This window comes from Miscanthus floridulus, chromosome 11 (genome assembly GCF_019320115.1).
Source record: "Miscanthus floridulus cultivar M001 chromosome 11, ASM1932011v1, whole genome shotgun sequence".
Lineage (NCBI taxonomy): Eukaryota > Viridiplantae > Streptophyta > Magnoliopsida > Poales > Poaceae > Miscanthus > Miscanthus floridulus.
Genome location: NC_089590.1, coordinates 12,926,760 through 12,938,528, shown reverse-complemented (window position 1 = coordinate 12,938,528; position 11,769 = coordinate 12,926,760). Strand labels below are relative to the sequence as shown.

General features: G+C 39.5%; 1 long non-coding RNA gene across 1 annotated transcript; it reads left to right on the top strand.

Annotated features, from left to right (window-relative positions):
- Positions 1-9,356: 9,356 nt before the first annotated feature.
- On the top strand, positions 9,357-10,717 carry LOC136490922 (uncharacterized). Its single transcript, XR_010767908.1, has 2 exons — positions 9,357-9,476; positions 10,478-10,717. It is a non-coding gene; the product is annotated as an uncharacterized lncRNA (long non-coding RNA).
- Positions 10,718-11,769: the final 1,052 nt, after the last annotated feature.

The following is an 11,769-nucleotide window of genomic DNA, read 5'->3' as shown; positions in this document are numbered from 1 at the left end:
TCGCCCACGGCCGCGCCGCCTGCGCTAGCACCGTCGGAGGAGGAGGAGAAAGAGAGGAGGAGGAGGAGGGGAGGAGAGGAGGAAGAAGGAGGAAGGAGGAAGAGGAGGAGGAGGAAGAAGGAGGAAGGAGGAAGAAGAAGTAGGAGGGGGAGGAAGAGGAGGAGGAGGAAGGAGGAAGGAGGAAGAAGAAGGAGGAGACACCCCTTCACCACCGCCGCCCTACGACGCCCACTAGGTATGCCCTACCGTCGTCGTCGTCATAGTATTACTAGTAGTTATGGTAGTAGTAGTGGTAGAGTAGCAGTGGTGGTAGTCGTAGGAGTCATAGGAGTGGTGTGACATTGTTATATATATGTCGTTGGATATAATCTTGTGCATGGGCCATCATCCCGTTCATATATATGTGCATGTCGGCCATCGTGCCATTGTGTAACACCCCAAAATTTGAATTTTTGGAAATAGAGCTAAAGAGATTTAAGTTGGAATTTTTGTGCACATGAAAGCACAGGAAAATAAAAATTTTCATTAATTTAAAATTCATCATAAGGTTTAGCAATATGGTTGTGCATACATGACGGAGCATTTGATTTATTGATTGAGAGGTTTGAATTGCTTTTGGAAGTGAAATTAAAAATGGCTTTGAAATAAAAGAGAATTGGGAAATGAAAGAATTTAAAAAGTTATAAATTTTATTTTTAAAAGCCTACTAAAATTTACCCTTTGTATTTGAATTGAAAAGAATATTTGAATTAATATTTAACTTGAACTGGTTTAAATAAATTTAAACCATACTCGAATTTGATTTGATTCACGTTTAAATTTGGGTTTGAAAACAAAATAGCAAAGGGATTCTTTGTTTTTTTCCTTCCTACCCGGCATCTGGCCCAGCTTGTTTTTCTTTCCCACCAGCCCAGCTTCTCCCCACTCTTCCCCCTCTCTCCCGCAGGCCCTTTTCCTCTCCCCCACGTGGGCCGAGTTGGCGCGCCGGCCCAATCCGTGGCCCAGCTATAGCAGCAAAAGCCACAGCGCGCCTCCTCTTCCTCCATCACCGACTGACCGGTGGGCCCCGTTCGTCAGATCCTCCTCCTACCTCGTGACCGACGTGGACTCCACTATAGCCGTCTGTGTGCGTGATGCCCCCGTCTCCCTCCGTTTTGCGTGCGCCCCAAGCCACATCAGCCCTTAAATATCGGATGCCCGTGCCCGCCTCCTTCACCCCAAGCTCCTGCATTGCAACCATCTTCGCCGAACCACCGCCTATGCCCGCAGCCACGCTGCCGTGCCGCCGTGAGCTCCACTCCGCCCAATCGCGCCCGAGGCCGCTACCGCGCTGTCACAGTTTCCCCCGAGCCATCCATTGAGCTCGCCTCAAGATTCTCTTTCTCCCCGAAGTTCTCTCGTGCCCTGTGGTGACCGGGAGCGTCGAAGCCAAGTCGCCAGCATAGTTCGGCCATGGTGCCACCGTCTGGATGCAGCCGCCAGCGACCTCTTATGCCCCAACCGATCACAGCCGTCCGATTCGCGATCAACATCCTAGATTAGAAGGTACCGGTTCGCGGGCACAATTGCTAAAGAGCCCTCAAGTTTTTCTAATTTCAATTCCGCAGTCCCTAGCGCTTTTCCAGATTTTGTTTTCTTTGTTTGAAAACGTATTTTGCTTCGGTTCAGTCCAAAATACGGTTTCAGCTATTTACAGATTTGTCACTGGTTTTGTTTTAGCCATAACTTCTTCGTTTTAACTCCGATTTGACCCGTTCAAATTGTGTTAGGTTCATAATTTCATAATCTACATGTTTATACTACTGTTAAGTAGGTTTTCAACTTCTAAAATTCGAGGTTAGATTTCATCTATTATTTTAATAAAGGAAATCTTGTTTATTTCATATCTTTCACGTTTTAGATCCGTTTTGACCCATTCAAGTTGCGTTAGATTCATATTGACAAGATCTATGCGTTAGTAACAGTGGTTACCATATTACTATTTCTGAAATTTCATGTTTAAATCATATCTTGATGAATAATTATGTAACTGTATTTTATAAATAGAATATGATTTGTTTCACTTTAGTTTTATAAATCAAATCTAAATTTGACTTAAATTATAATCCCTATACAATATCATATATATGTTTTTATATAATTAAAACACATGAAGCTAATAGTTTTATGAGTAGATCATTCGGACGTTGTATCTTTTCAACCGTAGCTCCAATTAGCGTGTTTTCGCGTCTGTGTGTTCGTAGTGAGGCGTAGATTCATTTTACAAACTTTTCATCTTAATTTGATGTTTGGTGTATTGTTCTAATTTAGATCTATTGTTTGCTTCATGTATGATCATATGGATGTTTGTGTGGTGCTTTATGATTACGTCCAGTCGGTGAGATATACGAGGTGATCAAGAAGAAGAAGAGCGTTGAAGATTAAAGCTTACCGAAGGATCAGTGTTTTAAGGCAAGTATAGCATGGGATCATCCTTGTTGTCCTATTCATCTTTAATCACTTAATTCATATTGCATGTGTCTACCTTGACTACCACTAAGGATTTCCTAGTATTTTTTTACCCTATACCTTGATTCCTATGGGGTATTGCATTGGGTAGCTTTGCTAGTGCTCAACTACAACCATGATCTTGTAACTTGACTAATGTAATATGCAATAAACATTAAAAGATGCTTTTTAGCAACATGGAACAAGGGGGCTAGAGCATTGAGCTATTTATGGTGCTCTAGATTCCTCTCCCTAAGGACTTATCTGTAAGTGATCATCCGGGACTTACAGTACAGCTGTGAGGGCTATATGGCTCTGGCTTGAGCTCAGTATGAGAACCTTTTCTAGCTTGTTAGTGGTTACCTTTATTGGCGTAAGAATGGCTTGACGAATCGGGTGTAGTGCGGCCTCTATCCCCATGTGTATAGGCTGCATGTCAATGTGCCATCGGGAAGCGGGGCTCTACATCTGTTTGCCGAGTGAATCTAATGGCCCTAACTTGTTAGATGAACCTTTGAAAGGTTTCACAGTGAACCCTGCCGACCTTCCTTGGTAGTGGGTCAAGAGGTTGGCCGCCTCGGGCGAAAGGGTAAATCACGACTCACAGTGAAAGTGTACAACCTCTGTAGAGTGTAAAACTAGTATATCAGCCATGCTCACGGTCACGAGCGGCCTTGGAACCCTTACAGAATAGATGATGAACACTAATGATACTGATGATGAAGATGCTCACTAATGATTACTGTTTATGCTATTCATTATTCGTGTTTACCTGATCATGTGTTTACATGGGCTTGTGATAAACTTGTTGCTACTCCTTTGCTAAAATCGTGACTCATTAAAAGCTAATCACAGTCAACCCGTGTCAGCCTTTTGATCCTCATGAACCCCATGTTATATTTGTTGAGTATGACATGTACTTATGCTTGCTTTATTTTTCAATTATTTGGATAAAAATCCTGGATGGGTACCAGATTGCTCGAGTTTGGAGGAATTAGGCCTGTGATCAACCTGTTAGTTGTCCCTATGGATTTGGAGTCTTCGCCTGAAGATCGGAGTTATCTTTCTGCTATCAATACTATGAGGTTATATTCTTTATACTAATACGCTATGTATTTAAGCATTGTCTTTTGATATTACCCTTATTTGTAGCTGTATGTGAGATTTGACTTCCTGGGCTCACATATGGTGTGTATCTGGTTTTGTTCTTAAAACTGGGTGCTACAAAGTAGTATCAGAGCAATGCTGACTGTAGGACGCAAGCCTAGATAGAACTAGACGTGTTAGCATTCTTTTATCTTTGCTTACTTCTTGTTTTCCTTCCAACCATGTTATTTTCTAAAAGGTTATGCTCACTTCAGCCTCTGTTCTTTTATGAAAACCTTGCCTCTATTTGGAACCTTCTCTCTTCATCTATATAGATGGGTCGTAATGAGGAGACCACCGGTATCAAAGGTCAGGGGGATCAAGCTATGTTGTCCTTAACTGCCTTCGACAAGAAGAAACAGCATCAAGGAAGTAAAGTAAAGAGAAACTACATCCAAGGAAGATTGAATAATGTGGATATGACTACTACTCATGGAGCTAAGGAGGTTGTGTATGGTTTTATTCTAGTAAACTCAGCTCCCGCCACAGTGATGTTTGATCCAAGAGCTTCACATTCATTTATCTCTAGCCAATATGTAGAAGACCAAAAGATAACTATGCTTCTGATAAGGAAACCGGTGATGATTAACTCTCTAGGAGGTGAAGTGAAGGCAGATCACATTTGCCCAAAAGTTAGTCTTGACATAAAGGGGGTGAACTTCATGGCAAACCTTATTGTTTTGGAGTCAATGAAAATTGATGTTACCTTAGGACAGGGATGGTTATCTGCTTGTAAAGGAGTGATTAAGCATGCCCAACGTTTGGTTCTTCTAACAACACCATCAGGAGAAAGAATTGAGTATGAAGGTATTCAGCTTGTACCTAAGGACAATGTGGATAAGAAGAGAAAGGAAGTCTCTCCAGAGCAAGAATTGGGAAACAATCAACATTTGAGTTCTACTACATTGTCACATCTAGCTCCAATCCCTAGTCAGATCAACTCAGACTGTAAAGAGTCAGAAGTTTCTCAAGCTAAGACTACTCCACTCTTTCCACCGGAGGTATGCATAGATGGGTGGACGATCACCTACAAGGAGTTTCAACCCCGAAAGATCAAATGAGCTAAAAGGCGGAGTTAGCAAGCTGGCAACACACCTAGCAACAATTCTATGGAATCTTGCACCACAAAAGATGCGGCTAAGATCATGTGTTATTATTGCCAACAAGAAGGACATTATGCTAAATTTTGCCCACGGAAGAATCAACAATTGTACCAAAGAAGTGGCCAGAGTCGGATCACTACAAAGTTGCTCCCAGAAAAGGTCAGTGATACCCAACCCAAAAGAAGCATTTGGTGAGAGTGACGAATGAGGAAGTCATGCTAGACTACCCAAGATTCTTAGTTAAGGAATAGGAGTTTGTACCCTTTATGTAATAAAAACGATAGTATCGCAAGTTGAGTCAATGATTGAATTGTGCACCTTTATTGCTTGTTGAATTGTCATTATGCTTATGATTGTTTTGCATCTATGTAATGATTGCAATGATCTTGTTGGGTGTTCCCATAATTTCATTTAGTTTATAGGCCTAAGGTATAAGGATTAGTGAAATAAATAGTTGGGATATGGTTTTCTTCTGTCTCCTCTATCCTGTTTTTTTAGAGCAGCCTGTACTCTTTGGCTTATATCTCTATTCTTGGACAACCAAAAATCATGAGAAAATTCTGGACAACAGTAGACATCAATATCTTTCTCTGAGAACAAGAATCATCTAGATAACTATTTTGGTTATGGAGATACGAAAATCACAAGCCGATGCATCTGTGCTGTTTGGAACCTGGAACAGTTTCTGTTGTACACTGTTTTTGACCACCTAAACTGTAGAATTTGGAAAAGTGTTCTATAAGGAAGTTGTGGAGAATTTGATAAGCTTTCGAATGATATAAGCTACAATATCATTGGATTAACAGAATAACAGTTACAACCATTTTACGACGCTGCTGTTTTTCGGCTCGCGAGGAACTTCAGATTTCTTGTCCTTGCCCATATACAAGAGTACCATCGGAATGTCCGAATGACTTCATACTACTTAGCTCATCTAAAAGTATGTGCAAGCTATACTTTGGTGTCCCCTAGTTATCTTTTCTTAAGGGGGGTAGCCAAGTTGAAGAATTTGCAAGGTGAAGTATCATACATTCTAGTTTGCGCAGCGGAAGCGTGGTGGGACCCAAAGACGTGAGAGAAACTTAGAGTTTCAATGAGTTTTGAATAAAGATTCAAGGGAAGTTTATCCAAGATCATTAAGATTTTGGTAGAGCTACCAGAGAAGCTTTTAAGTTCGTTTGGATCAAAAGACCTCAGCTAAGTGTTGGAAGGAGTCCAAGGAGAGGTTGATGTAAAACCTATGTATTAGCTTTGTAAAATCAAGACAAGAGCTTTATATCCACTAGGATGCATCTTGTCAGGGTGTGGAATGTGTCCTTATACGAGAGAAAAAATAGTGGCTAGTTCATTAAGTCAACTAAGGAAGCGTGAGTTGAACTAATCGCCATGTTATTTGGAGTTATCCATTGTGGAGCGTGAAAGTACTGTCTTTTTGAAAGTAAAAATGATATCTAGGAGGATCACAAGAATCTACAGGACATCTTCACTAAGTTGGTCTTGAGCTTGTGATATCCTCATTGGAATGAAATTGGTTGTGACTTGGAAAAGTGCTATCACTTGGATAAGCGAAGTCATGGCCGATGCCCTTAGCAATGGAGAGTTATCTACAATTAAGTCAAATTCATTGAAGATCTAGCTATCCAATCATCCAATGTGTTAGAACACAGGTTTAATATTTTCTTCATAAAAACAAATTTCTGACTTACTAGTTCTGTCTCTTCTGGATGGTCTACTATAACATTATTATTATATATTACTACTGCTGCCTCCAGTAAAAAAAAGATGTTTAAGAAAAGGCAATTACTTGCTCGGTATTTGTTTTGCTTGTCTGAAATTACAGAAAGTAAACCCGTCTGTTTCGATTCAGGAATACAAAGTCTGAGATCGTTTTCTATGCTTAAATATCAATGTTTAACTACACAAAAATGTATGGATATAGTTAACCTTTTTCTGCATCAGGCATTGAAGTTCTCATGTTGCATGTGGCTGCTCTATAATGGGATTACAGAAACCATCTAAAATAGAATCCTGAATTCAATGATATTTAGTTCAACTACTTATATATATGTAATACTTTGCCTTTTTTATTCTTGTTTATTTATCAACCATTGTCCTATTTATGCAGTGGCACGGGCGAAATGTGGACTCTTTATGTTCATTGCAAGAATGGATTTCCATATCAGGATTATGTAATGTTCAAATTGGAAAGGCCTCATATAAAATTGTCAACCTTGACATCTCTTAAGGACTAGCTTGGGTATAATGCATGGGACTTCTTGTACTACAAGAAGCGTTGTGGAAGAGATGTTGCAAGTCTTCAGCCCCTCGATTTTGTCAGACATGCAGAGATTATGCTACAAGACAATGAGAGTGAGAAGGAAATCAGATTAGTACTCTCAAAGGAACAAGAGACAGCACAACAAGTCAGCATAACACCCCTCAAGTGACCAAGGCAGCAGCTGGAAGAAGATGAGCATCCGTTTATGGATGATCCTTTTGATGCATATAAGGACTGGCTAAAGAAGCTACGACCAGAACAATCCAAAAGTATATCATCTATGTTTTTGCATATGTTTTCATATTAAGCAAAATCTTAGCACCTTTATATAAACTACACCTCATCTTACATTTTTTTGGTGACTAACAGATTTGAAGGATGACACTAGGCAACAAGCAGTCAACACATACAAGGAATTTTTAAGGATGAAAGGGGACATTCCAGAAATTAGTAATTTATTTTCCTTCTTCAACCAATGTTGTTTAGTACTAATTTTTTTAGAACTGAACCTTGAACCTTGTGTGCAGTGGCATTTGTCGAGCAACGTGACACCCATGCAATCGTAGATGAAGACGACGAAAGCAATGGAAGCAATGCGACACCACCCTCAAATAGGCCAAGCCATGCAAGGAAGGCAAGAGACGAAGGAAACGGTTTGTGATAATGCATGTACTTTTAATATTGGGTTCACATATCTTAATTGAGAACTACTACAACTCAAGATTGTTATTGTCTTTTTTGCAAGGACATGGCTCCAATGAACCCAAGAAAAGAGGTAGTGGCACTGTTAAAGGATTAACGGTAGGCAACAAGAGAGTTAAGGAACGCATTCACACACTCCCAATCGAATTTTCAGAAAGCCATGGAGAACCCATTGGACCGAATACCCGTGCATTTGTCGATGAGGTCGTTATATTTACAAGGCAATGGGCCCCACTAATTGGAGTAAACAGTTGGAAGGATATAAAGGAACAAGTCAAACTAGAAATTGCAGAAGAGATACTAGTATGATGTGTACTATTTTTTGTTAAGGAACATTGCTGTTGCTCTTTTACTGTCCAAAAAAGTGAGTGTACCGTTGATTTGTTTTTAATTTTTATGATTTATTTTTTCTACATGCCACCTTAGCGTTAGCACGGGCATTATACTAGTTCTAATAAAACATTTCATTGCTTTTTAATTGTAAACAACTTAGGTGGAACTTCATCAACATTGATGATGTGGATAAAAGAAAAGAGAAAATATGGGAAATTGCCAAGGAGTGGTACAGAGGATGGCGATCTGATCTGAGTGCCACATACAAGGCTTATAATAGTTATGGTGAGAGGATACAAAATAAACCCGAAGAAATACACCTTTTTGAGTGGCACTACTTGCAGTTGTATTTTGGATCTAATAGATTCAAGGTTAGTGCTAGTAAAATCTACTTTGTCAAACAAAATTGATGGACCAAAGTTGCATTGTTACATACCACTAGTTCTCATTCTGCAGAAACTTAGCAGCCAGAACTCCTCCAACCGTCAGCAGCAAAGAAACAAGCATGTGATGGGTTCAAAGAACTTCTCACAATGTAGGTTTGAGCTAGTAATCATTAGATACACTAATCTAGTCCTTCCCTTGTATGATGCAATATTTGTGTGCTGAATTTTTTGGCATCCTAGAGAGACCAAGAAACTGGTGAAGAGCCAAGTGATCTTCTTCTTTGGAGGACCACTCACACAAAACATGGCGCATGGTCAAATCTTGTATCAGCTTCAGTATATGTAAGTAAATGTTTTGTCAACCTTTTTTATAGCTGCTGGTAGTGTCAAGCAACTCTTTACAGGTTCTGTTATTTAATTTAGGAAAATGTAACCATGAAAATTGGTAAGATTGGATTAGAACCTAATAGACCAGCACTTACAACTGTTGAGGAGAACATGATTTTCCAGTCATGCTACAAAGAAACAACACAAATCAAATCATCCAAATTACATGGGCATGGATATTTGGCTACGTATCGAACTCGCAGAGAACTTATGAAAGAGAGAACCTTGAAGTACATGCACGTGCTCAAGCTGCAGCTAGGGAGATGAGCATTGCTTTAGAAGCGGAGGTTGACAAGCTCAAAGAACAGATTGCGTAAGAAGCTGTAGAAAGGGAAAGGGAGAATGAAGAAAATAGGAGGAGGATGCAAGAGGAGCTGGAAAATGCTAAGATAAACTTAAGAGAAGAAATGAAGCAAGAATTTCTTAATATGCTAGCGCAACACAAAGAAGGAGCTATGATTATGGTATTAGAATATTTTTTTTATCCTTTGTACTCTTGATAATCTTATGATTGTGATTCCTAATCTTTCACCCCAATATTTGTATGTATAGAGTACCCTGCAAAACAATGCCAGTACACAAGTTGCATCAATCATAGAAGAGGAAGATGAGACCGGTGGACATGAAAATGAAAATGAAGATGGGTTATAGGAGGTAATGACATTATTTCACTATGTTCCATGTACCTTGAACTGTAGCTAAAATAGATCAAACAACTTGATGTTTGTAGACTCAGCCTGGAAGCATTGTCACCGTACAAAAAGGTGCACCAACACCTACTCAAGTTATGATTTTTGTAATCAACTAAACTGCTGCTGCCTTAAAAATTCAGAGAAGGTAGCTGCTACTGTAACATATGCAGTAGCTGCATCTGATCCGTTGAAAAGGCCACGATGGATAGGATCAAAGCCGTATTTTCTTCTCCATCCCTCCCCAAGGCTTGCTGATAGACTCTGCTTCTTTTAGCAGAATTTATAAAGAGCAAAAGAGAATGCATACATCTTCTAATGCAATAAAATGGAACACAGCTGCATGTGTCTACTAGACTGCTGCAAAAACTTGTATTACCCAATAGAACCATGCCTTCAATATGTAGCCTGCAAAAAAATATATAAATTATCATTTGTAAAGTCAATTGAACTTATATAATCGACCTATACTTATAATGGAATTTTGCAAAAATTCCCAGCCATCTACGCTTCCAAGGAGTAAGGATTGCTGACATCTTGAACAACATTTAAACTCTGAAAAGAGAGGGATATACAGAGACCAAAATAAAGATTGAGAAAGTAGAGAACAAAATATCAAGTTATTGTGAAAACACAGAATGTTATTTTCATGGAAAAACATAATTGTAATAAGCATACAGTAAGAATTTGAGTAAAACTAGAAATTGATTCATACGTTTGTAGTTCTGGAACAATGGAACATGACTTCCATCTTTTTCATGGAAAAAGGAATTGCAGCAACTAGATCGACAACATTTGCTCAATTGCAGAATTGCAGTAGAACTTCAACTATGCAAAAGCTTGGTTGATGGCTTTTGTATATGAAATTATAAATTAGAACCATTTTATATCTTCATCTCTTTACATTTGTGCAAAAATTAGTAAACTTAATATTGTTCTAATATCCCAATCATATTCTTTTGGTAGTAGGTGGACAAGGTTTTAGTGGGAGGCTCATAATCAAGTGAGGACATAGCCGAGGAGATGACATGTTGGGCTGCTAGGAATTTCTCAAGTGCTGCATAGATGTTAGGAAGTTTGTAAAAAGTTGTCAAATAATGAGTTAATTGTACACTCGTTTATGATTTTAGCTACTATTTCATGGGTTTGGCAACATATTGAATGATTAATTATAATTAATATATGTGGGTGCAATTGCTTTTGATATGGTTTATTGATTTGCAATGATGATTTATTAAACCAAAATTAAATGTTACTAGCGTTGCAATAAAAGCTATACCTACGAGCCGTGATGCGTGGCAATATGTTGTATGGCAACAGACTTATTTACGTTGCAAATAATACTATTGCCACGACATGACTATTGTTGCAATAACAATTAATCTTCCGCAACAAATAAAATTGCGTGGCAAATTATACTGTTGCAACGGCACCGAGGTCATGGCAATAATGAACGGTATATCGCAATGAATAAATTTGCGTGGCAAATGATACTGTTGCAACGGCAACGCGGCCGTGGCAATAATGAATGGTATCCCACAATGGATAAATTTGCGTGGCAAATGATACTATTGCCACACCAAGACAAGCGTGGCAATAATGTATACTCTCTCGCAACGATTACATTTGCGTGGCAAATGATTTACTCGCCACGGCACAACGGTCGTGGCAACAACACCTTAAGCAACAAAATTATAGCATGGCAACAAAAATCTATTGCCACACTATCGCTCGTTGTATTTACCACCTCTCGCTACGAAGACAAACGTGGCAAGTGCTCGTATTGCCACGCCAATGAATGTTGTGATAACGTCCTATTGCAATGCTTGGCAATGTTGCAAGAAAAGCTAACTCTTGCAACGCCAAACTAGCAACGGTTGCAAGTTCTTATTGCAACGTGACTTTTTGCAACCATTGCCAACGAACGCGATTTCGTGGTATGAACTACCTTTTGCAACAAAATTGGGCCTATTGCAACGTTTTCTCATCGTTGCACAAGGGTTAGAAGTTTGTAGTGTGTGCACCGCACGGTGGATGAGACGGTAGAGGTCAAGGAAGAGGGCCAAGACCCCCATACTGTGCTATATGTGGCAAAAACACCAATCACATCAACAGAGATTGCAAGTACAGCTAAATGGCCAAAGAGCTGAAAGAAAAGGATGAGGCATCCAGAAGCATCGAAGCACGCAAACATGTCTTTCACAATGCGCCTCATGGCGAAAGCAGCCACACTCAGTTCTACAGCCAGCCGCCCCTCC